This window comes from Heloderma suspectum, chromosome 7 (assembly GCF_057233095.1).
Source record: "Heloderma suspectum isolate Gila_16-S chromosome 7, 16-S_ref, whole genome shotgun sequence".
Lineage (NCBI taxonomy): Eukaryota > Metazoa > Chordata > Lepidosauria > Squamata > Helodermatidae > Heloderma > Heloderma suspectum.
In genome coordinates, this window is record NC_139464.1 from 112,527,837 (window position 1) to 112,555,448 (window position 27,612).

The 27,612-nt window shown below is 42.5% G+C and overlaps 1 protein-coding gene across 2 annotated transcripts in view; it reads left to right on the forward strand.

Annotated features, from left to right (window-relative positions):
- The window catches only part of CAMK1D (calcium/calmodulin dependent protein kinase ID), a 300,742-nt gene that overhangs the window by 25,559 nt on the left and 247,571 nt on the right, over positions 1 to 27,612 (forward strand). The gene's annotated exons all lie outside the window — the stretch shown is intronic.

The following is a 27,612-nucleotide window of genomic DNA, read 5'->3' on the forward strand; positions in this document are numbered from 1 at the left end:
ACCTACTCACAGGCTTGTTGTAAAGATCAAATAAGATAAATAACCTCATTGTACACCACTCTATAAGCTCCTTGGATAGAAGTGTAATAAATAAAATAGACATATCAGAAATGAACATAAGAAAACATATTTTTTCTTTAAAGAAAAATGTATAATTTATTAAGATATTTTAAATAAAATGCTAGCACTCCTTCTGGAAGGGAATAAACAAAAAACCTTGTGCAACTTAAACATAGAAGCCTAGTTCCTGCCCACCTCTTCCTAATGTATTAACCGAACTGTGGTTCTCATCTAAGGCCTCCTCTTGTCTGAGTCTGAGTCACGGTGTTTAAGAAATACTTTTTTTCTCCCAATCCTGCAGCCTGATAGCTTAAAGTACTTCTTATCTCCCTGTGGTGCAAACTGTGTATCTATACCAGATATCTAAAAGTGTTTGAAGTTCAACTCTGATTAGTTGCCAAAATTTCCTCTACAGAAACCATGGGTTTCTGTGTTGCAAAGGGTGATGTGAATACTTTAAGGGGCATTCCTAACCCCTTTATAAAACTGCTATTCCCCGGATTATTCAGCAGAGAATCATAAGTTAAACAGTTTGGAAACTGATTATCATGTGTAGAGAACCTCCTAGTTGGTAATTATATATATTTTAATCTACATGAGTAAGCTTCTTGTATGCAAAGATTTTATGGAACGTAATGAATTCTACACTCTCTTCACCCATCTGAGTGTGGTTAATTTAATTTCTTCTAGCCTCCACTTACCCTTGTCAGTATTAATAAAAATGAAAAAAAAAAGTGATAATATAAAAAAACTGGCAAATAGATAGAGGAAGAAAGGTTTGTTTTTTGCAGAAATGATTAAAATGTTTTGAAGGTCCTTGGTGAATAAATACTTTTTAAGGCTAGCACTTAAAACAGCTAGGAACTGAAGAAGCAGTTGATACCTTCAGTTCAATATTCTGTTAGATTCCCATTTTTAACTGACACATAATTACGTCAAGAAGGGGTATCACTGGGCAGTTACTATTTTTTCCCCTTGGGAATCATATGACTGCTGCTTAATGTTTGCAGTTGTTATTCTTGTGTGAGCTTGTCTTGGACAGAGAGAGAAGTAAGCAATCTCCATTACTTGCCAGTTGTGTACTTTCCAGCCAAGAAGAACAGTTTCATCTGTTTTTCCTTGGAGCAGCCCATGATATTTGGACTGGAAATCTGCATAATTACTGCGGCAGGTAACAGTGTCATACCAGGGGCCTTAATTATGTTTTTTTTACAGCTTTGATTATTTTTCTCTAAACTGTTTGAGGGTCATGCAAAACGAGCAACCATATTCAATGTTCCAGGTCCTCCTAAGTATAACAGTTCCATTTAAAATTGCTTATGAATTACTTATCTCATAGTGATGCATATAAATAATGCTATTGTCAGTGCACATTCTTTGATTTATGTATGACATATCTATTTATTTTATTATATCCTGCCCTTCCCTGCAAAAGATCACAGTTGCCTGCCATCCAAGCACTGATCCCTTAGCTTCAATTTTGAGATGGCTTCAGGTGCTATTCAACATTATCAAACGTAGGGCGCAAGCCTGTGTATGTTTAGAGAGAAATCAATCCAACTCCCAGGATTCTCTAGACCCCCAGAAATAACAAGATTGACTATGATCGCCCGGTTTTCAAATGAAAAGTCCACATTGTGCAGCTTCCCTTGTTCCCTAGTCTGAAGACCCAAAGTGCTCTCAACCTCTTTCTCATGGTATAAAAACAGTTTGGAGGTTGTTACTAATACAGTGGCATCAGTGTACAGGGTCCTTTACAGAGTAACTGATGGACGGAAAAGTCAGGTCCCTGCCCCAAGGAGCTTAAAATCTAAATTTCAACAGCAGAGGGAGACAGGGAGATTTCTCATGAATGAGTCCTGCTGGAAGTAGGGATGTTGGAGGAATCTGTTTGAGGGGTGGAGCTTGGTGAGTTTTTACTGGCTCACCTTCCCAGACTCAGTGCTTGACAAGCTGGGCCAACTCGTGGATTTTTGGAGAGGAGGTTGTTGCACACATCACAATTTACGCAAAATGGCAGACATAGGCAGTGCAATTTGTGCAAAATCATGGCCATAAGTGGTCTAATTTGCAAAATTTTGGGCAAATTGGCCCCCAATTTTGCGCAACCCCCCTGGTAATGTTTCTAGGTTTCGGGGACTGTTGTGTTGCTTGACTTGCGAACGTAAGCTGAGCTGGGTCCATTGCGGGGATCCGTCGGGCCCCAAAAGGGCTGGATTTCCCCATGATGGACAACCCTAGCTGGGAGCTGCTGTTATAGACTCAGGCTTCCAGATTGTAGGCACTACCTTTGAAATCATGATGTTTAAAGAAAACAGTGCACTTAGTTTTTTTTTTTTTAAAGAAACCAAACAACAGGCATTATACACCTATTAGAAAAAGCATTCCTGTTCTTTCCTGTCAAATCAAACAATACTTGTCCAGTTTTATTCTGCATACTGTTTTGTGTTTGTCTCTCAGCTTGTCATATTTCAGCTGTTCTTTCCTGGCTTAGAGGTGAAGCTGCTTTAGAACTTTGATTTGGATGGCTGACTGAAGGCTCCACATTAAACGCTGATACTTGATTGAGTTTGTAATGTGAACCTTTGTTCAAAGGACGCTGAAGATTAACAATCTTGGGATTGTCTTTTTCTCCTGTTATGACTGATGGTTTCTCCTTAGAGCCTTCAGAGGAGCCTTTTGGAGATTTTAACCCAAAGCTTCTTTAGTGGCAAAATAGTCTTTCACCAGGCAGAAAGGGGATGAATTATCCTAGAAGGTTCAATGAAGAAAATGTATGCAGAATCTTTTGTAAAGCCCTAAATAAATACTTTTTTTTGTTAATGCTGGAGGCAGAGAGGCTGCAGGGATACTGTAATGTCAAGTTTAGCTTTATGTCCTCAGCTCACTCCTTTTGTTACTCAGACTCTCTTCTGCCCAGTCAGCATTTTTTTCTGGTTTCACTGCAGTTATCATGTTTATGCCTAGCCTGTACCAATAAAGAGAGAATTAAGTGTCCTATCATTATCAGTCAGTGCTATTTGACAAGCGCAAATATATGTGTCGCTGTGACTTCAGAAATGTTTGGCATCCATCTAGCTTGGAAGTTAATGCAATTTGTATTGTTGGCATTAGCAGACAGGACAGTTTGGGGAATGGTGTGTTGTTTTTAGCATAGGTGCCATCAGTTTTGCATAAACATACCTCCTGGCTGTATTGGCAAAGTTACAGTCATCATTTACCAGAAAAGCTTCATTGCTTCTGCTGCACAGGATCTTCAGTGGGAGAAATCTTGACTTGTAGAGGTGCTGCCATGGGAGGGAAAGGAGAAGAGGTCTGTGAACTGCTCCAAAGAGAATGACAGAATGTAACTACAAGAATTGAGAAGAAATGTAGAATGTTTTATTGTTGTTTCACTTTCTTCTTTTGTGGATCATCTTGGATTTTTTTTTTTTTAAAGTTGGGATAAAAATGTCTAAAACAAAATAAATGAGACACACCCAAACTGAGTGGAGACATTGCAGCTGCATGCAGTCACAGACCAAGGCTGTATCCATGTGTCCATTTTAAAACCAGGCTTCCACATTATCCCTCATCTCGATCCTTGTGGGTGAATAAGCATCACCGATGCAATGAATATGAACTTGAGCACGCTCTGGGAGAGAGCGCAGGACAGGAAGGCCTGGCGTGCTATGGTCCATGGGGTCATGAAGAGTCGGACACGACTGAACAACAACAAAATGTAACCAAGCAAGGCAGATTCTATAAATTGAAAGATGGTTGTGGTTTTTTCCCCTTTAAGGCTGTCCCCGTGTGCCACAAATGACTAGCAATGGTACATGTGTTCAGAGAGCTTAGTAAAAATAATGTGGAGTAGTAACTTTTGTGGATTTGTCTGCAATATGACATTATTGTTGGCAATAATGGAAATACACTAAGTTTCATAAAATCTTTTTCAAATTTCGCAACAGTATTTGCAATGAAGAGTCTTGTGAGCCCCCTCCATTTGTTTTCTTCCATGGGGTTTCCCTGTGTGTGAGTGAGGGGCTGGGGCAAGCGGGGGGGGGGACTGCCTGGGGGCTGATTTTTGAATGGAAAACAGCTGATGGGAAAATGGTTAAGCAAAACCCCCTTCTTCCTGCAGCTTCTCAGCTCTCTAAGTTCCCTATCCTGAAGCTGCTTCAGGCTTTTACAAAAAAAAGATGCAAAGGCACTCTTACAATGCATGAGGTCTCAGGGCATGGACTGAAGACACTTGATGCAGCATCCTTGCTGAAGCTCAACGGCCCTGGGTCTCATCATCAATGTTTCGATGAGAGACTAGTTGGGAGACCTACACCCGCTGCCTTGAGCTCCATGATGGAAGAAAGGCAGAATATAAATGTAACAAAATGAATGAGCATGTAACATACAGCTAGCCCATCAGTTTACAGCTTTCCATATGTCCCCAAATAGGCTCTGAGTTAGAAAAAGGAATATGCTGATAACAGGATAATGATTGAACCATTGGAAATCCATGAGATGCAGAATTAATGTGATTATGCTCCCTCATCTACCCCCAGGAGCCATATTATTTCTAGACTTCAAACTCTGTTGAAGAGGAGATTTTTTAAAAATTTCTGTTACTGTTGGAGGAAGTCAAAGTTTGCAATTTGAATTGCAAAGAGCTACATTTTTTTCTTGGCATTAAAGCTCTGTGATTTATATCTGCCTGTGAGCCGACCTGCCACATTAGAGCATTCAGCATCCATCAGGAAAAAAGATCTCCAAGTCTGAACAGTTTCATTATGCATACTTACAGACTTGGAAGGTAAAAGTGGTTTATCTCTTTCCTCTTTGAAGTACACTGCTGGGTTGATAGATTGCTCTTTGATTTCTTACAAACTCATGAGAAAAAGAGAATGACTTGGAGGCTCCTTTGGTAATGCCTAGGGAGCACTCAAAATGCCTTTGTATACTGCAGATTAGGTAATCGGGGATGGGTAAGACATTATGCTGAGGATTGGTCTACTCATTCAAAAAAGTCCTGTAGCATAGCCTTCCTGTAAAGGCTTACCTCTTCAGAATACTGATAGGGAAATTGCATGTCCGAATGCTTTTCGTGTCCAGACTTCTCTGCCTATGGAAAGCCAACAAAAGCTAATACAGAGAAGGCTTCATGCCTAGCTTTATTCCTTACATTTTAGCTTTCTAAGTGCAGCGAGACTTTCTCATGGGGAGACAGGTATGTTTGCTTTCAAACAAGCAGCCTCCCCATATAGAAACAGGTGCATTTGACCCTGGATTCTTGGAACAGTTACGTAAGTCCCTGTTTGAACCAGCTCTTACTTTCTATATTAGGCTTCATCAAAATTCCATCAAAAATCAGAACATGGTGGTTGTTAGCACCAAAGGTGGGGACAATACTGTGTTTCCAGATATGCGAAAATTTCCAAAACTGGTGGACGCTCATGATTTTAGGATAGCTGGTCGATTGTCTGAAATAAGTTGAAATTTGTGCTGATATTTGCCTAGGGTTATATTTATGGATGTGGGAACATGAGAGCAGTTTGGGGTCTGAGAAGTGGACCCCTCCACTTTTAAATATGGTATTGTAGGAAGAGCTCTGCAATAGAAGCAAACATTCTCCAAAGACAAAGGAGTAACTTAACTCAATATGGGACACTAGACTGCAAGGACATACTCAAGTGGAAGGCTAAGGAGAAACTGCAGTTTAAAAAAAATAAAAATCCTGCAGTTCTTCAAACTTGGCTGGACGTATGTGGGTGAAATCAATAGAAAGAGAGAAGGCAGGATTTAGGAGCAGATCTTGACTTTTTTGGCAAAGTGGATGGGATGGGGAGCACTATCGCTAGAGAAAATGGGAGCTTTTAGAGTACCTATCCTTTTGAAGTGGGGTTTGAGAGAAGCAAAGGCCCTTCAGTTCTGAAAAAGGAATACTTTATTGAGTTTTGTTTTTAGTTTACAGGAGCACAACCATAACAACAGAAAAGCAAACTAGAATAAGAACAAAAAGGCTGGTAGAGGGAGGAGAGAGGGGACAGGTTGAGGGTAAGGGGTAAGGGGTAAGGGTCAGTGTTCATAGGTTCTGCTCATTCCCAGAGTTTTCCGTTTAAGTAGGTGTCATAAAATACATTTACATTTAGCTAGGCATAGAGTTCATTGTAGGCTAGCCATGCAGCTTGGTAAGCATCTCATTCCTATAATTGATTATATTTAACTAGTTCCTGTATGGCAGGCAAAGAGTTGGTCTTCTGTTCATTGTTGGAGTGTGTTACTTTTCAACTGTTGTAAAACATTACATCGGGAGACCAACAGGGTGTGACTAATCCATTTCTACTGTCTTGGGGTTAGATTCCATACATTTGGGAATTATCCTGCCAGTGCTACTTTGTCCATGAATTTGGGATCTGTTTCCAGGACCAAACTGATATGAACTTCTTTTAGAACTGAGACAACAGGGCAGTACCACATGATGGGCATCTCTACACCAGCCTAAATCCTGCATTTAAAACGGGGCTTTCTGCTTCCATTTTAAATGCAGGATCACAATGACTCCCTTTTTCACGTGCTTCCTTTCCCCCCACCCCCTTCCCCTTCCTTCTCTCCGTATCTGAGCCTTCCATTATCTTCCATTGATTTCACCCCTCTTCTTGCCGCTTTTAATCTTTTCACGGAGGAAACTGAAGCGGAAAGCAACAGGGTAATTTGATAGCTCATTTTCTGCGATGCATTTAAAAATGGAACAAAGGGCATTTCGTGCAGGAGACGCCCCGGAAGGTCACGGCAGGGTCACTATGTCATGTAAAGAACCCGCTGACTTCCGTGAAGGAGCAATCTCAGTCGCAGGATAAAAAGGTCAGTGTGAAGGAGCCCAATGTGTGTTAAGGATCCTTCTCGGTCATTGCACTGCCGGCCATTGGAGGAGGGAAGCATATGTAAAAGCTTGTAAAGAAAACGAGTATGTCCTATGAAAAAGCATCTGTACAGTGAGGTGCAGTCTCAGATCTGGAATTGACGTTTAACTAGAACTGTGCAGAAATGGTCTCTCAAAATTCTCCAGCCTGTTTGTGGGTAGAAATTGGTGGGACAATCTCTCCAACAGTTCCTCACAGATAGGGCTCACTATTGGCAGGGTTTGTAGCACAGCTTCTTTCTTTTTTCCTAAGGGTTTTTGCTTTATTGCACTGCCTCTGTAGCTGGCAACAGCATCAACTGTGTTGAGGCTTCCACTTTTTCGAGGTAGAATTTTGAATTTCTTTTGGTGGTATTTTTGAGCTTACCTAATCACTGTGAGGTGGCCAAGGGTGCTGTGTGGGTTCTCTCTCTATTACGCATCTTTCCATTGCTCTGCAGCCTCCTAGGCCACCTGCCATTCCTAAACTAAAAAAAAGCCACATGGGAGAAATTGCCTCATGTTGTCTTCCTCATGATGGCTTTAACTGAAGTGAGGGAAGCTGAGAAGGCAACAGGCTGCCACAGAGATTATTGTGCAATGACGGGACACTCATGCATACCCCTCAGCCACCTCATAAGTAAGGTAACCACAAGAACTCCAAACCCAACCCATGAGAATTTCTCTGTAATGTCTCCTCTTTTGAATTTCTTTTTGAAAGCAATTTCTTTTCTATCAAATTGAATGAGAATGGTTGAAAAAAATGTGGGAGAAATTTTCAGTGCGGCACTAGTTTTAACTGAAGATTGTGCAGCCTTCCCCTGGGCTGGGAGTATTTGATCCTCCAGTTCCGTGTTCCATTCTGCAGACACAGGTATTGTATCAAATTTAGTTCTAGCCATAAGCCAACAGTATAAAACTATAGTTGGTTTGAGAAGTTTTGGTGAACAAATTAGATTGTATGATATGGTGCGCCGGAGGGGGGGGGGGGGCTGTTCAGAAAGGTCCTTGATTTTAGTAAAAATGTAGCAAATCACTTAAGCACAGCTTAACTTCACGCTTTCAAGAAGTCCTTTCAAACTCTGTTAGATATGGGCAGGGCTGAATACCAGTTTACTTAAATGGCTTTTCTGTCAATAAGGCTAAATTGATGCTCTGTTCTTTGCAGGACTAAGCTTGTAGACCTTCTGTTGTGTGTTTTTATATAAACGTCCACAGTTAAAGGACTTACCTGAATTGGGTCTGTCACTCTCTTTGCATACCATTATTATCCCATTAGTTTAAGTATTTTACAATTTAACAGGGCATACTTAACAGCCCATTATCAAAATACATGTTGGCCCACTGTTCCCTTTACTTATCTGATTTAGTAAATCAGCCAAGTATAAATCTAAATCTTCCTTTGGTTAAAAGCAAATACCTCTCTTAAATACACACCTGCACAGCAATCCTATGCATGTCTACTCAGAAGCAGATCCAAATGAATTTGGTGGGACTTGTTTTCTGTTAAGTATGTATAGGATTGCAGTGTTAAGCATATGATCAGGACTTCCTGAAGATATAAACTGACAATCCATTCACTAGTGCCCTCCACTGATGAAATCACTATCAAAATGGTTGGGGTTTTGCTAATGTACCTTTTGAGGAACTGACCATTTATGTGTGCGTGTTTTTAGACACAGTAGCCCTATTCAGATGTTCCTTATCTGTGTAGGGTAAACACCCCCTTCTCCTGCATTTCTACATGTGGAGGATGACGTTCTGAGAAGGAGGGTCTCCTCTATCTGGGGGCTCTCCATGCGACGTGGAATTCTGGAAAATTAGTATTCCAGATTGCGTGGAAAGCCTTATCTATCCATGGAGGCTCTCCTTTTCGGAACATGTAAAGAGACATAGAAATGTGCTGCATTTATTTATTTATTTATTTTCTATACCACCCAATAGCCGAAGCTCTCTGGGCGGTTCACAAAAATTAAAACCAAACGGCACACAATAAAACAATTTAAAATATATAGAACATTAAAACCACAATATAACAATACAACCACAATAAAACCTAGCAGTAGTGCAGGAATTTAAAATACAGATTTAAAACAGCAAAGCTAAAAGTCTAGAAAGCTAAAATGCTCAAATGCCTGGGAAAATAAAAAGGTCTTCACCTGGCGCTGAAAGGAATACAATGTAGGTGCCAGGCGAACCTTACTAGGGAGCTCGTTCCACAGCCGGGGTGCCACAGCAGAGAAAGCCCTCCTCCTAGTAGCCACGCGCCTCACTTCCTTTGGCAGGGGCTCATGGAGAAGGGCTGCCGAGGATGATCTTAAGGTCCGGGCAGGCACATATGGGAGGAGGCGATCCTTCAGATAATCTGGCCCCAAGCCGTTAAGGGCTTTAAATGTTAATACCAGCACTTTGAATCGGGAATGGGAATGCTGAATGGGAATTCAGCATGGGATGGGGATGGGAATGCTGAAACAGCATCTAGGGTCAGGGAAATGAATCCTAGGTGTCTGGGTTTCTTTTATGTGCCACTGACACAGTGTGATAAAATAATTTCCCTAACTGACGGGTAATGTAAATTTATGTGATACAGAGAAATACGTTAGGTCAAGTCCTAAATACAACAGATGGTGAAAATACAAGTTTCAAATTGAAATGAGAGGTGAAAGAAAAAGCTAGCTCTTTGAGTACTGTTGGAGGATTCACACACAATAATCAACGGAGTGTTTTTCCTCTAGAGCAGTGGTTTGCAAACTGTGTTCTGAGGAGCTCTGGGGTACCTCAGATGCGTATCAGTAGTTCCTCCATGAAGAGATCAGTAAGGTAGAAAAGCTTCTGTGGAAAATCCTTCCATGGAAAGTGTCACCACAGGAGTGGGGTGAGGCATGGTTTAGAGTGCGCAGTGAGGCTCGCATGAACTGACTGGAAGCCCTAAAATGTGCAGGGATTTCATGGCAGGCAAGTTGATGTGGGAAGAGTTTCCTAAAGGTAGAAGGTTTTAAAATTATTGCTTTAAAGTGGTGCTCCCTTGACTCTCTCACTAAGATAACAGCACTGTATGCAAGCTTCACATTATCAGTAGGACAGCAGGGGCACAGGGTACAACTCGCACCAGCACAGAACTGATACATCCCAGTGCTGTGATCTAATGCCTCATGTCATAGGACCAAGCATCCAATATTATGAAAAGCACAATTGCCTAACCCTGAAACTGCAACAGTGAATTGTACACTACTCTATTTCAAATTATTTAAAAACAAAAACAACGGGTGATGCAGCTCTCAAATAACTGAAATGAACATCTGGATTTTAAATCTGAGTTATCTGCTAACAACTTGAGTACTGTTCGGGTGGGGACTGCAGCAGAAACAGAAATCCTCAAGCGTATAAAACTCATATCTGACCAAGCAAAAATAATTCTTAGCTTTTTTGTTCTGAGTCAGTGTTTTGCATACTGTGGAAAGTTTTTGTCTACTGAAAAGGCAATTAAAAACTGGCATTTAGGTAAATGTCTTTTGCCAAAAGGCACTTGAGAGCCTATAAAACTCTTAAAGAAATCAAGGAAAATATGCATTCTTTACAGCAGGGGTACACAGCCTTTTCTGGTCTGAGGGCTGCACGCATTGCTGGAGGGGCTGCATGTGCACGCGTGCGTGCGCATACACACACACACACACACACACACACGTGTCCCAGCCATCCTGGTACAGATCTTTATGAGGACCACTAGGGAGAAAGTGGAGAGTCTTCTCTCCATCCCTCCCCCAGTGGTCCCGCTACAGATCGCTCTTTCCTCGTTACTACTTCCGGAGAGGGAATTTGGCAGCAGGATGAGGGCAGGGTACCCTTGGGCTCTGCGGCATATACAGAATTCACAGTATAGTTTTGAGTAAACTGAAGGGCTTGCAGGGCTTACAGAAAACAATGCCTTTTGAAAATTAATCCACTCTTATTATAGTTCCTGCATGGAGAAGGTCTTGCTGTGTAGGAAAGGGCCATCAGAATTTGTTGTTTCAGTGTTTTAATTGAGGTTTTCTTTGTGATAAACTGGGAGGGAGAGAGAGAAAGCGAGCAGGCAGTAATCCTTCTAAAGCTCTGAAGGTCTGCATTTAGGAGTAAGTGTTACCAAACTCCATATGCTTAGGATCAAGTCAGTGTAGTCTCTGTAATTGTAATGGCTAATTATTCTGGGAGTGGGATGGCCAGTTTTAGCAACCAATTTGCATTCAATCCAGTAGTGACTTCATTCATGGGCCCTGGTGTGTTAGAATCTCATGCATTTGGGAAGCTTCCTTTTAGCTTAGTTGAAGGGTTGTTATTAGTGTAGTACAATAGATCTGCAAATTCTTAACTGCACACGTTAGTGGAGAAAAACCTATAATACATTTTAAAACATTATCTTGCTTGGGATTAGTTTTGTTTTCCTCACTTTCCTGTGTCTCTTGCCAGCTTTCCAGCCATCATTGGAAATTTAGAATGACCTTTCTTCTTCCAGTGAGAATTATAGTAAGAGCTATTTTCCTCTATGTGTATTTCAGCTGGCATGAATAAGACATTCTTTTAAGGGATGACCACTTTTTAATATGCTTTTTAAAGTGTTGGTTAGAACAGTTTTCATGAAAAAATATTTTATGTTGAAGATTTAAAAAAAAAATAACACAATTACAGTGCAACCTGATGCATTTTTACTCTGAAGTAAGTCCCACTGCATGCAGGAAAGTGTACTTGGCATAACAGCCTGTATTTCTCTTGATGCTACATGAGTTTCCTTTTTGTGCCTAAATGGAAAAGTTAGATTGACCCCAAACCTCAGCATAAGGTATAATGTGAATTCTAATCTTACTTACCTTCCAAGGGATACAGTCTGTTTGGCTGTGAGCACAGCAAGTTTGTGACAGGCTGGGCAAAGGAACCTCTCATAATACTTATTAAATTTGGGGGCTAAAAAGTCTGGCTTGCAGGTGCAATGGGATTAAAGCTTCTATTTTTGTATTCAGTTCTGTTAAACATTTATTCAGCGAGACTTTGGCTATTCGTTCGCAACAGGAGCAGAATAAGACTTTTAAGAACATCTCCAGGCAACGACAACAGCAACATCTGTGTAAGTCTTTGTAGGTGCAATAAATGCAGTTATTACCCATCAGTTATGAGGGTTCCAGATATCTGTCCTCAGGATGGAACATAAATGTCACATTGCCTAGCAAAGTGCAATATTTTGTCTGGGGAGGTGGGGAATGCAGGGTGGGTTCCCCCCCCCGCCCCTCCCCAGCTAGTATGTCAGTTGTGGTTGTGAATGCTCTGCGGCGTGAGTTTGTGCTAATGAAATTGGATAGTACCCACAGCATCACTAAAGGTAATCACATCACTCCTCACCATCTGTGCTGCATTATTGTGTGTGTGTGTGTGTGTGTGTTGTTTTCACTAGTTTAGAGGCTGCTCATACCTCTGTTGTACCACTCCAGCATGGGAGTGGTTATATATCAGTTCTTCAAAAAGGAACAGACACTAGGAAGGAATGCCCACCTTCTCATGCACATTTTGCCTTTTAAAAAATTATTTTAATTTAACGTAATTGGAAGGCTTTGCATACCCCCTTTGCAGTGCTGTTGCCAATAGCCCTCCTCTGTAGCAAATCTTTCCTTCCCTGCAGTAAGATAGCCCAACTGGAGTCTATTTTATGACTAGCGCTGGACTGAGGCATGGATGGGTATAGTACTAAGAATAAAACCCTAGTTTTCTTTTTGCATTTATAGCTTGCTTTACCTTCGGTGAAATAAATAACAGAAATCTTCAGCTGTCTCTTTTCCAGCCTTGTGTTATATTAGGCTTTCAGGAAACATCCATCCTGCATGTCAGCCAGCCAACCATTTTATAACGATTTCTCCAGCTTCCTCAGTAATACAGTGTTATTTAATATTCTGTTAATATTCTCTGTTGTAGGAAATAGTCTATGTACAAAATGGACTCACCTTGTCTGGTTTCAAACAAACAAACAAAAAATTTCCCAAGGTTTTAATTTCTAAACTGATTGACTAGTAGGCATAGTAATTGAATTATATAATCCAGGCTTTCTTTTCTGCAAAGGCCTTTGATTTTCCAAGCATCTGTTCAACTTGCATGCACATATACCACAGCCAGGCCTACTGCTGTAAATAATTTAGTCTTAATTTAATGTTTTTAATTAAGAAGAAAACATGCTAAACTTGATTGTTCTTCAGAATTAATCAACCCCTTCTGCCTACCCCCAGGCCTTCTGAAATGATTGCAGTAGGGAGACTTCAGAAGTTGACTTCTGTTTATTCTCTCTTTTAAAGGCATATTTGATTATTTTACAATGGCCCCACAGGTTGATAAGTAAATTCAATTGGGATCTTTTTCATGGGCATATACATGCACCTTTGTCTAAAATACTAAGAAACATTAGTTCTAAATAATAACAGGGTCATTTCAGGTGTTTCTTGCAAATACAAACCAGCAACAGAGACCAAAAGAACTACCGATGAGGAAACAGAGAAAGGACATGTAGGGAGGGGAAGGGAAAGGAACACACAGAATGGGACTGGATTTTGATGCCCTCTTGCTTCTCAGCCCCCCCCCCCCCGTCATCTTGCATCTGAAGCCCTGAGTTCCCCGACTGTGTAATGCAGGGGTGGGCAGCTTGTGGCCCTCCAGATGTTGAACTACAGCCCCCATCATCTGTCACCATTGGCTACACTGGCTAGAGCTGATGGGAGTTGCAGACCAACCACAACTGGAGAGCCACAACTTGCCTACCTTTGGTGTAATGGGAACAAAAAGAATACCCAGCCTGAATGATTTTTATTTGGAAGGGTTTTTTTTTTCTAAATATGGAAGGCAAAAACTAAGTATACACATGGGAAGGAATTGGCATAGGGCTTCCTTCTCGACACAGTATGCACTTGGGGCATGTATGCACAAAGTTTGATGTCAGTGGAACAGAGCAGGAGCCTGGTGCATGTTTCCTTACACACATCCAGCGATTGTTCTCTTTCCTGAGGCCCAGCTGGCCCTCAAGTTACTCAGGTTCCAATGTGCGGAGGGGATAGATTTTGCCCTAATTATTCAATAATATATATATATTTAAAACAATTTATGGAAAAACATTAGTCATCTTGAAGATCAAAAAGTGAGACATAAACCGAAAAAATGCATAAATAAAAATAGTAAGTTAGTGTTACTATTTGTACTAAGAGAACAGCTGCTCATCTCTAAGTGTAAGAATTCGTTGTGTGTACTAGGTAAGCCTGAAAAACATGTGTGTGTATGAGAAGGATAATCTTTGATTCTAGTAAATCCCAAGAATTTAATTCCGACTTTAGGCATCTGAATGGCAATTTTAACAAGAAGACATGAAGAAAGACCTTTTTTTTGCCAGCTTCCACATCTTTGATAAGTACATGGACTACTTGTAATGGATGTTTATGGACACAAACACTGTGGTTTAGTGTTGTTGAGCAGATTGGTTTAAGCTGACATGTGCACTACAGCATATACAGTGCAACCACTGATTCCACTTTGTCCTGGAATGATTGTGCTGTGGCTGCAACTCCTTAGATCCTTACTTTTTCAGGGGTTGGAGAGGCTTTGGCAGTCCCAGAGGCAGCTTTCTCATACAAGAACCATTACATTGGGTACATGGCTTCCAGCTTCCAGGCCAACTTGCTTTTTCAATCCCTGCCACAGAAAATGCAGTATCCACGGTTTGTTAAAGCAAGATACCTTGCGCCAGGGACTGTTAAGTCCCTCTTTCCTTTTGCTCCCTTCCTTCCTCTTCCTCTTCCTCTGCCATCTTTGATATTTCTGACTTGGATGTTTCTTATCCTTATTGCAGGGTTCTAGCTAGTTTCTCCTCCTAGCCTAGTTGCACCCTTACACTTTTCCCTGATGGATGGATGGTGTCAGTCAGCTGGGAAGCACAACTGTGGAGTTCTTCTGCCATTTACTGCTTTTCTGAGGGGATCCCATTTGGATCTTAAATGTGGAGGGCTCCTTCACATTCTGTGCTTTATCAGATACATCTTAGGGTTACCAGTTTTTCAAATGCCCACTGTAACTGTCTCCTTCACAGCAGCTTAATGTGCAGACATTACCAGGCAATAATGCTTACCTCGATGTGATGAAAAGCTTCATTTGTTGATCTTGGGACATCAAACTGCTGTTAAGGACACAAGCTCAGGCCAGGCCATCTTCTTTCTGGTCCCTTGGCAACACAGTAGAGAGTGCATGCACATCTCTTCGACACACACAGAACTTTTCACTTGCCCTTTTAAAATACTCAGGTGCAGATGTGAGAATGGATTTTGACCTCCACCCCCACTCTGGCTTTACCAACCTCACGCCGGCAAAGAGGGAACCTTGCTACATTGGGAGCATTCTCAGCCAGCCCCATGCACAGCCTTGGTTCGCAGTGTGAGAATCTCTTGCACCTCCCCCAAGAAATGGGAGCGGGGGATCTTCACTACAACGGAATAAGAGGCATATTGGAGTATTATCTGGATTTCAATGGAATCGGCTTTGGTCTGTCAGGTACACACAAAGCAAGAAAAGCCAAGTGTACTGTACCTTAAAAATCAGGTTTTCATGGGTCACGCAGCGCTTCAAAGGAACACACTTCTCAGTTTGGTGGGGGGAGTAGAACGGAATGTCATCAACCTGGCAGAGGCTGCTCAACCAATGAGAGAGGCTTGTTTCCTGCCCCTGTCCAGGCTCCCCCCCCCTTTTGAAAGAAAAAGCCAAAATTCCCGATTCTCCAGTACAGCATCTGAAGGCTCCCTATGAGAACAGCCTACCACCTCCATTTCACCCCATTCCAGCAAACAGTCATGGAGTTATTGCTTCCACACACACCCTTCCTCCTTCTCTGAGCACTTTCTCCCTGCTTGCAATGACAGGCTCCCTCCGAGACCTTGCCAGATAGGAGAAGTGACTTTACATAACATCAAAGAAGTGACTTTACACAATATCAGAGACACGATTTAACATAAATTGGGGATTGGACTTGATGGTCTTGTAGGCCCCTTCCAACCCTACTATTTTATAACAATGGAGAAGCGAAGTACTGCAAACATAAGAGCAGTGCATGATCATGGAGGCTAATTACTGATGAAATGGGAGTGCAGGATGATTCTGAAGGCTGGAAAAGCTTGGGTCACAGCCAGGTGAAAGACGCACCCCTGGGCAGGGCTATCATGCTGAAAGAAATGCAGAGGAGAGGGGCACACAGCACCAGAAGCATGGAGAACCTGAATTAAAGAAATAAAACAGAGTAAAAGTAGTCTCAGAAAATCCGGCTTTTCCACTGGAAACCTCCAGGGGTGGCTGCAGATTGTCCATGACATCTTCTGCTGTGAAAGACCTCAAAATGCTCCCAGTTTGCAGCAAATCCCTTATGAGGACAGCCTCCTGGAGACAGCTCAGTCCTGGGTCCTGGCTTCTTCCCTTTTTGCCAGCTCCTGCAGGGTAGACAGCTAGCCAGTTGCCATCTGCCCCACAGCAAAGACCAGGAAAGGAGCAGAACCCTCACATCTGAGTATTTTGTTAAAGGCAGTAAGTTTATTACAAATATACATGATACATTCTTAACATTTTAATGGGACATATACTGAATGCAACACATCTGCCTTTCACATTTGATGAGGTACACTGACATGAGTACAAAATTTAGCAAGTGAAGTCACTCCCTAGGGTTGAATCCTTGCCATAATTCATGGCCCTAGTATGAGGCAAATATATGTGCTGAAAGATATTCTGCATTGTTACACAGGACTGACATAAAAGCATGACACCAAGAATCATCAGCTTGATCAGAGATAGTGATGTTACCTGGGAGATGAGTTAGCATTTCGAATCTAGATTACAATAGTCCATTATGTATCACAACTCCGGGAGCTGTTGTGTTTCATCATTTAACTCCCATGGAAACATATGCACAGCTGAATCCTATGCATATTTACTAGGAAGTAAGTAGTACTGAACTCAGTGGGATTTGTTCCTAAGTGTCCATAGGACTGCAGTCTTAAGTTCCTTTTGGAAGCTGTGTGACATTGCGAGAGACAATAACATGACACTGATGACAAGGGAGTTGTGAATACACTTTGACTTTCTATCAAATGAACCCATAATTATCTGTCTTAGAAATTTACAGCATTCTAGTCCCCCCACCATCACCACCCTATGATCAGTCTTCAGGGCTAGAGAAAGTCCAAAGAGCAGGAGATGGGCATAGTCTTGATGGAGAGAACAGGCGGACATTATTTCCTGCTAATGCCCTGTAGATGCTTCTGTCTCTTACAACTTGAAGGGATAGAGCAGTCTTTCCCAGGCTCGTGCCTTCTAAATGCGTTGGACTACTGTTCAATTGGGCTTACTCCCAATTGTTGTATTTCTGTCTAGACATGTATAGGATTGTGCTGTAAATCTTTAATTAGGTCAGGGTAAGGGATGAATCAAGAGATTACCATGGAATCTCCCATTTGGGTTTTCACTTATCTGTGGAGAGAAGGAATGAGTGGGGGGGGGGAAAGGAGTGTGTGAGCATAAGGTCCAGTCCCAATCTCTTCCCCAGGGACAATCCTGGGAATAAAATAATGCTCAACAATCAGTAGCTAAATTGAAGAATTTAGTTTTATCAGCCACAACCTAGTAGACCTTCATGAAACTCCTCAAGCTGAGACTAAAAGTCGAAGGTAAATGCACATTCTTGATAGCAGTATAATGGAGCCCTATACAGGGATGCAAAGCAACAGGTATTTTACTGATTTGGCCAGTAAACTGTGTCCTGTCAGGTACTGAGGCAGGAATAGCCAGTGTACTCGAGATGCCACCAAGCTCTGGATGGCCCTTTCTCCACCACTTCTGCCTTAGCATTATCCTTTGCCTCTGCACAAGGGCTAATCTTTGTGAAAAGATTGGCAACGTTAAGCCCTAAAGATGCAGTTTGTTTTGTAATAGCATATTGTAGAAAGGTTAAGTTGGCTGCCATCTTGAATTCTTACCCCATTCACTGGCAGCTCAGATGAGTGTCTGTGATGACAAAATTATACAGTATCAGGGATGCCTAAGGGGATAGATCTGGAAACAACATGTAAGAGCAAACAGATGCACTTGACATGAAATCAGTTTGTTTATTTCTTTTTTGTCCATGGTTTTGGAATAAAATATGAAGCTATATTTATCTGAAGATCTGACTTAGGATCTACGGAACTGAGCTCTATTTCTGGAATAGAGTGTATTTTGAGACTAAATGTTGTAGATACAACACATCCACTGAAAGGAGAGTAACACTTCTCTAGTGTGAATAAGGGTGCAGACAGAAAGGCAACACAACAGCGGAATGTATTTTGTGCAGAATCTTCTAGGCCAGGGTTGCAAATCCAGCTAGGGAAAGTCCTCATTGCATGACTCCATGTTGGAAGTTGCAACTACATGGATTCCACATGGCATGTGAACTGGCATGTTTTCAGGGAATGTTAATCTCGTATTGTTGTTGTTCAGTCGTTCAGTCGTGGCCGACTCTTCGTGACCCCATTGACCATAGCACGCCAGGCCTTCCTGTCCTGCGCTCTCTCCCGGAGCGTGCTCAAGTTCATATTCATTGCATCGGTGATGCTATCTAGCCATCTCATGCCCTTCTTTGGAATTGGAATCTCGTATTACAAGGTACTGAAAGGCTAAAGTTGCACCAAGTTTGCCTTGTGATTCTCCAGTGGCAAGCTCTGCAGATTTTCTGTTGGTTACAAAGGCAGTTTGAGAGCTTGTAGTGTGGTGGCTCCAAGACTAGAAGCTAAAGATGTTGGCCAGGAAGTGACCCGTACAAATCTCTCAGCCATGAATTCTCAAGGCAAGCCACTATTTCTCAGCGTCACCACCCCACCACAAAACTGACCTACCATACCGGTCATTATAAGTATTAATGAGAAAATGAATGTGAAGCACTTAGAACACTGAAAAAGTGCTATATATTATACACCAAATTATTATTAATTTTGCATATATATGTATGTATATATGTATGTATGTATGTAGTAGTAGGTTTGCCAGTTAAGTATTACCAAAAGGAGCAAGGAAATCAGTGGTGTCCTTTTTAAGGGGTGCAATGAAGCTGTGATGTTCTGAAGAAAAATGAGTTCTTTGTAATAGACAGAACCCCCCTTGCCAGGCACTCAGAGGACCAACCACCTCAGTGAGAACTAGGCCTGTATTACGGAACCACAAATTATGAATTAAAATGGGCCATGGGTCGATTTTTTAAAACAACAAACTTGGATGACGCATAGAACTAGAGCAGTGGTTTTCAAACTATGGTGCTAGGAAATGTATCAGGTGTTCCTCAGTGAGAAGATTAGTAATGGCAGACAAGCTTCTCTGAAAGACAGCTTTGTTGCCACTACTGATTTTCCCCTATGATGAAGAGGACATCTTTTTTTGGTGTTAGTTCTAGAAGGTGTTGTAGGTCTTCGTAGAACCGATCAACCTCAGCTTCTTTGGCCTCAGTGGTTGGGGCATAGACTTGAATTACTGTGATGTTGAATGGTTTGCCTTGGATTCGTACTGAGATCATTCTATCGTTTTTAAGATTGTACCCCAGTACTGCCTTTCCCACCCTTTTGTTGACTATGAGTGCTATTCCATTTCTTCTACGGGATTCTTGCCCACAGTAGTAGATATGATGGTCACCTGAATTAAATTCGCCCATGCCTGTCCATTTTAGTTCGCTGATTCCCAAGATGTCGATGTTCAATCTTGCCATCTCATGTTTGACCACCTCCAGCTTACCTTGATTCATTGATCTGACATTCCAGGTTCCTAAACAATATTGTTCTTTACAGCATCAGATTTTCTTTTCACCACCAGACACATCCACAGCTGAGTGTCCTTTTGGCTTTGGCCCAGCCGCTTCACTTTTTCTGGCGCTACTTGGAAATTCCCTCTGCTCTTCCCCAGTCGTATATTGGACACCTTCCGACCTGAGGGGCTCATCTTCCGGCGTCATCTCTTTTAGCCTTGTGATACATTCCATGGGGTTTTCTTGGCAAGAATACTGGAGTGGGCTGCCATTTCCTTCTCCAGTGGACCACATTTTGTCAGAACTCTCTGCCATGACCTGTCCGTCTTGGGTGGCCCTGCACGGCATAGCTTATGGCTTCACTGAGTTACCCAAGCCCCTTCGCCACAACAAGGCTAAAGTAGGAAGTCAAGAAATCACCAGGATAACAGGCAGGCATGGCCTTGGTGTACAAAATGAAGCAGGACAAAAGCTAATAGAGTTTTGCCAAGAGAACACACTAATCATAGCAAACACTCTTTTCCAACAGCACAAGAGGCGACTCTACACATGGACATCACCAGATGGTCAATATCGAAATCAGATTGATTATGTCCTTTGCAGCCAAAGATGGAGAAGCTCTATACAGTCAGTAAAAACAAGATCTGGAGCTGACTGTGGCTCAGATCATGAGCTTCTTGTTGCAAAATTTCGTCTTAAATTGAAGAATGTAGGGAAAACCACTAAATCATTCAGGTATGACCTAAATCATATCCCTTATGAATATACAGTGGAGGTGAGGAATAGATTTAAAGGATTAGACCTGATAGACAGAGTGCCTGAGGAACTATGGACGGAGGTCCGTAACATTGTTCAGGAGGCAGCAACGAAATCCATCCCAAAGAAAAAGAAGTGCAAGAAAGCCAAGTGGCTGTCTGATGAAGCTTTACAAGTAGCTGATGAAAGAAGGGAGGCGAAAAGCAAGGGAGAAAGGGGAAGATATATCCAACTGAATGCAGAGTTCCAGAGAATAGCAAGGAGAGACAAGAAGGCCTTCTTAAATGAACAATGCAAAGAAATTGAGGAAAACAACAGAATGGGAAAGAATAGACATCTCTTCAAGAAAATTGGAGATCTCAAGGGAACGTTTTGTGCAAAGACGGGCATGATAAAGGACAAAGAAGGCAGGGACCTAACAGAAGCAGATGAGATTAAGAAGAGGTGGCAAGAATACACAGAAGAACTATACAGGAAAGATCTGAATGTCCCTGATAGCCATGATAGTGTGGTCACTGAACTTGAGCCGGACATCCTCAACAGTGAAGTCAAGTGGGCCTTAGGAAGCATTAGTAACAACAAAGCTAGCGGAGATGACAGTATTCCAGCGGAGCTATTTAAAATCCTAAAAGATGATGCTGTTAAAGTGCTGCATTCAATATGCCAACAAATTTGGAACACTCAACAATGGCCGCAAGACTGGAAAAGGTCAGTTTACATTCCAATTCCAAAGAAGGGCAACGCCAAAGAGTGTTCAAACTACCGCACCATTGCGCTCATTTCACATGCCAGCAAGGTGATGCTCAAAATCCTACAAGCTAGGCTTTAGCAGTATGCGAACCGAGAACTACTGGAAGTACAAGCGGGGTTTTGAAGAGGCAGAGGAACTAGAGATCAAATCGCCAACTTTCGCTGGATCATGGAGAAAGCAAGAGAATTCCAGAAAAACGTCTATTTCTGCTTCATTGACTACGCTAAAGCCTTTGATTGTGTGGATCACAACAAACTATGGAAAATTCATAAAGAGATGGGAGTACCAGACCACCTTACCTGTTTCCTGAGAAACCTGTACGAGGGTCAAGAAGCAACAGTAAGAACCAGACACGGAACAACCGATTGGTTCAAAATTGGGAAAGGAGTACGACAAGGTTGCATATTGTCACCCTGCTTATTTAACTTATATGCAGAGTACATCATGAGAAACGCCGGGTTGGATGAATCACAGGTCGGAATTAAGATTGGTGGGAGAATTATCAACAACCTCTGATATGCAGACGATACCACCCTAATGGCAGAAAGCGAAGAGGATCTCAAGAGCCTCTTGTTGAGGGTGAAAGAGGAGAGTGCAAAAGCTGGTTTGAAACTCAACATTAAAAAAACGAAGATCATGGCATCTGGCCCCATCACTTCCTGCCATATAGAAGGGGAAGAAATGGAAGCAGTGACAGATTTTACTTTCTTGGGCTCCAAGATCACCGCAGACGGTGACTGTAGCCATGAAATTAAAAGACGCTTGCTCCTTGGGAGGAAAGCTATGGCAAACCTAGACAGCATAGTAAGAAGCAGAGACATTACCTTGCCGACAAAGGTCTGTCTAATCAAAGCTATGGTTTTCCCAGTAGTAATGTATGGCTGTGAGAGCTGGACTATAAGGAAGGCTGAGCGTCGAAGAATTGATGCTTTCGAACTGTGGTGCTGGAGAAGACTCCTACGAGTCCCCTGGACTGCAAGGAGGTCAAATCAGTCAGTCCTAAAGGAAATCAACCCTGAGTGCTCATTGGAAGGACAGATACTGAAGCTGAAGCTCAAATATTTTGGCCACCTAATGCGAAGAGAAAACTCTCTGGAAAAGTCCCTGATGCTGGGAAAGACTGAAGGCAAAAGGAGAAGGGGATGGCAGAGGATGAGATGGCTAGATAGTATCACCGATGCAATGAATATGAACTTGCGCACACTCCGGGAGAGAGCGCAGGACAGGAAGGCCTGGTGTGCTATGGTCAATGGGGTCACGAAGAGTCGGCCACGACTGAACAACTGATTTTCCCCTGCAAAGTTCACCTGCAGAGATGGATTGGTTGTATCACATCCAATACGCCAGTGTGTTCTGGGGCAACCTTTCGTTACCATAGGATAGTAGTGAGACCCTGAAGGTCTGGCCAGCAACCAATTTTGCAAATAAGTCCAGAAAGGTTACAGATTTTGGCAATGTTCCACATACCGTTAGGCAAATCTTCTGTGGCATGTTGATGTTGCCTGAAAGAAAAGAGAACTTTCTTCCAGTTTATAAAAGCTTCACTTCCTGATTATCTGGAAGTGATTTTTACTTGCTACAGGTGCCTACCAGCACCCCCCACCCCCAATGGGTGGGTGGAGTGCATCCCTAGAATGCCTACTGCAATCCTCAACATTGTAAAGGGGTTTTCTGGTGGATGTATAGAGAGCATTGACTGAGAAATCAACATGGAAAGGATTCCTAGAAGTTTGAAAGCTACTGAGTTTGAATACTGTGAACAAGACACAGTCTCTTTTAATAACTTAATTGCCTTGGGGTTCAGTTTGTGATGCAAACCCACTCTGGAACATACATTCAATTTAACCTTTTGACCTTAACATTCTCCCCTTCCTCCCCACTCCTTCAGTGATTGTAACTGGGAGTGGTATTTGGCTCATGGCTGTTCATTAGTTAGGATGTTGTGTTGACAAACAGGACAAGTACAGTAAGATCAAGTGGCAAGATAGACTAAGTCTGATCGGGCTTCAGTTTCATGAGACCTTGTTGGCAGAACTGGCACCACACAGCTGATTTTGGTCAGGTGTCGTTGCAATGGAGCATTCTGACAGCCTGAACTTATACATGTCCCATGAGAGCAGCAGGGCTTACTTCCTAATAATTATGCTTAGACTTGCAACTGTTAGCACTTGGTTCTGTTCTGAGTTCCAGCTGTGAATGGAAAGTGACGTTCTTGCCCTGGGAGAGCTGCCTCTTTCAATGTGCTGCAATGCTGTACGATGCCACATATTTTGAGCTGACAGGACATATGGTACTGTCAGGTGCTATATGACAAGACACAAGCATATTCCATTCAACACGATAAAGGCTGAAGTGAAAGGTAATGGAAACAGTTGCCATCTGCATACAGATATATTAGCCATGACTGTCACTCTTTTTCCAGAGAGTAGAAGCACTATCTAGTCAACTGAAAACAACAAGGCTGAAGGAAGGCAATATTCACATCCCAGTGCCATCTTTTCCCAGACATGCCAGAACAGCTGAGACAGATTTTAAAAGTCCTGAATTTGGAAGGAAAGGAAACCCGGGCATGGGTGTATCATCCAGAGCTCTGGCAATTTGTGTGAGTACTAGGTCTCTTGGCAATATTGTTTGACAGAGGTTTTCTTCCCAGCCTATTAAAGAAACTAACTTCTTAGCATATTCTACTGTCATTCATTACCAAATGTTTTTATTTGTTGCATTTGTAATGTGTTCTTATTCCATGAAGCCATGAGGATCACACATGCAATTAATTTATAATCTCACAAGAACCCTTCCAGGAAATAATACTTAGCATTTATATAGTGCTTTCAGAATATTCAGCATGATCTATCTATCTATCTATCTATCTATCTATCTATCTATCTATCTATCTATATCAGTAATCCTTACAATACTGTATGGTAGGTCAGTTTTGCATATGGTTAATTATTATCACCATATGGCAGGTTTGGGCAGGGTGTGCGTATGTATGTACGGGGGCTGAAGAAAAAGAGACAAGCTTCCTTTCCTAAGGTCAATTTGTGTGTTCATGACCGAGGTGAGCTGTGAACCAGGAACTAGGTACGTTAAGCCAAGGGACGGCAGATTTCAGGCTTGCGGGATCAACTTTGGTTTTTGCTAGAACCCCGAGGTCCACCAATTGGAGCCAGATGCAAAATGGTTGCTTAGGGTGTAGAGCCAATTACCTACTGAATCCCACGAGCCATAAACTGGGATGACCTGCACTCACAAATATAAATCTGCATTTGAATTACTACAGATCAAGGACTCTAACAGTCTGATTTAGACCTAAAAATTACCATTGTTAAACAATTGGCAGTTGGAGGCTCTTGCTGATCTACTGCAAACCACCCACATCCCTGGGATAAATGAAGAGATAATACAGGTTTGCCCAAAGCCACCCAGTTTAATTCCTGGCTGAACAGAGACTTGGACTCAGCTCTCTAAGCATCACATCATGCTGGCTCTTATCTCAAGGCTCCTTCACACGGAGCTTTTATCCTGCGATTGAGATTGCTCCTTCACAGAAGTTTGCGGGCTCCTTACACGACACTGTGATCATTTAAGGCGTCTCCTGCACTATATGCCCTTTGTTCCGTTTTTAAATAAATTGCAGATAATGAGCTATCAAATTCACCCTGTTGTGTTTCCTCCGTGAAAATAGTAAAAGCAGCAAGAAGAGGGGCGAGATCAATGAAAGATAATGGAAGACTCAGATATAGGGAGAGGTGGGGGGAAGGGGAGGGGGGAAAGGAATCACGTGAAAAAGGGAGCCGTTGTGATCCTGCATTTAAAACAGAAGCAGAAAGCTCCATTTTGAATGCAGGATTTTAGGCTGTAGAGATGCCCTCAGTGTAAGAGAAATGAACAAGCTTTTCAAAAACATTGGTAGGGCATTTCTTAATTGGCAGATAGTGAAAAATACACAGTATACACAAAAATATACAAAAGTACATAAAGCTGGGCCTTCACTATATGCCAGTCTGATTGCAAGATACTAAAATGTACAAATTAGCTCCACTCCTCTGCTTATATGCTTTGCTTGTGGCTTCCAGTAATGGAACCATTTTCTATCCTTAGAAAGTAATAACTTTTTGGACGCAATATAAATCCCTGTTCATCTGGGCTTAAGGCATGTCTCAGCTATCAGGGAAGAGCCATGAGATAAATATGAAGCCCTGGGGAGGACTGAGGCTCATGGTCGGCCCCTCCTTGGGCTGTTCTATCTCATCAAAAGGGGACAAGCAGCCAGGACAGTATGACTACATGATTCTTTCCTCCAAGAAAAACAGCTGCATGTGTTTGCTTTCTGGGTCCAGAAGAGAGAAGCCTGCGCCACAAAAAGAGTCCTTGAAGGCCCTGAGTTGATGTGATTTGAGTCTGAATGCAGCCATGTAAAAAGTACAGAAGCAGGTGACTGGGCAGGAAAGGGATCTTGGGATTGTGGGGACTAGCATGATGCATCTGTCATGAAAAAGCAAATTCCATGTTGGGGATTATTAGGAAAGGAATAGAAAATAAATATTTGGGATCATTATGAGACAAATTGAAACAGCCAATATTATAATGCCTTCATACAAATCTGTGGTGTGGCCACACTTTGAGGCCACTTCCACGATATTTCTATACCCCCGTTTTTCACACACACCCTCCCCCCGTTTGCCTATTTCTTCCTTTGTCATTACCGCTTTTCCTTGCTGGGTTTGATGGCAGAAGTACACAAGGCTTTTACTCTCTCAGCAGTTTATGCATTGAGAGAATTTCAAATGCATTGAGAGAATTTCAAATGCAAGTGGGCTTGCAGTGGCCCACTGGTGGATTGGTTGCAACAGGCTGGGAAAATCACCTGCACACACTACAAACTTCTGAATCCAGAAGGAGGAGTGACACAAGCGTTCTTCTGCCCCCCCCCCCCCTCGGGTGGACAACATTTGAACCGGCTCCTGTAATGGCCCCTTTAATAGCAGTTTGATCTGCAGCAATTAGCAGGTGATAATGTTTACATTAAAATCTATAACATTAAAAGCTTTATCTGCTTATATCTGCACACCATTCAGATATAAAGGCACAATAGCAGGGCAGTTTTTTCTGGCCTGTTTTTTGATGGGCTTGGGCCGCCGTCCTTAGACATTCCCTCAAAGAAGTGAGAAAGGGCTGGGACAAGGGGTGTTTAGAATTACCTTAGCAGTGTGCAAATAGGAAGTGGGCTGCAATAGACAGGCCTTATGCTGTGAAAATTTTGAGAGTATGGGAAGCTTCCCAGCAGAACTGCCTTTAGATTTTCTCTGGATAACCGGTTAAAATGGTAGTCCGTGCACTTAATTTTTGTTGTTATTTAATAATTCTGTTATGCTCCAAGCGTTTGGAGCATAATTGAATGGCCTCTTTCATGGCCTTGTTTACATGCATCCTGAGGATTAGGCAGTGAATTAGAAACAAGCGGTTTACAGAAACACAAATTCCCTTCTATCATGCTGCGGGGGGGTGGGGGTGGTATGCAGCAAATGAGCAAATCCCCCTTTTAAAAGGAGGCCTTCTAACTTCTCCATCCCAAGGTTAAATTATATGCATTTCTGAACACCGTTCACAAATGGAAGGCATTTGTGTTTTCCTCATGATACAAGATAAACTGCGCTGAATTACATACTTAGCACGCTTTATTTACCCGGTCATCTGGGTCAGAGTTTTATCTTCAACTGCGTAAAGAGTTTAGAGCAAGACACTTCCTCTGTGGCTCTTCCACTATTTTTAGCTAATCTCTGTGGCTCCCCTACAGCTTTGTTCAACCTAATACAGCTTAGATTAATAGAGAGAGACAGCTGGGGGAACCTCAATGACTTATCTGTAGAGGTCTGCCACTTGCCGGCTACTTGCACTGCTAGGATTCTTCTCATCCTCATCCCCCTTTGAGGTGCTGGAATTTCTTCCTCCAGTCAGAGGCCTCCTAGTGTTACTAATTACAAGGCATTGTGTAGCTGGTCTGTCTTTTTTGCCTTCATGGATTTTCTGTGGTAAGAGAAAAGATGAAAGAAGCTGTGGGAAAACATGAGAGGGCCATGAGTAGGGGTGTACGAAACCCCGCTTACCTGGCTCTGCTGGGGCCTGCAGTTGGGGGGAGGTGATCCGTTCCTCCCCCTGGAATCCTTGACGGGGGGAGGTGATCCGTTCCTCCCCCCCCCGAATCCTGCCCAGCCAGCTCCGCTCCGCGGCCAGGCCGCAGAGCCACCGGCCGGGCCAACCCGCAGCGGGGCCTCCAGCCACTGCCAGGCTGCTACGGACGCAAATGGCGTCCTGTGTAGGGGACGCCATTTGCGTCCCTACGTTAGCCCGTGATAGGCTCCGTAA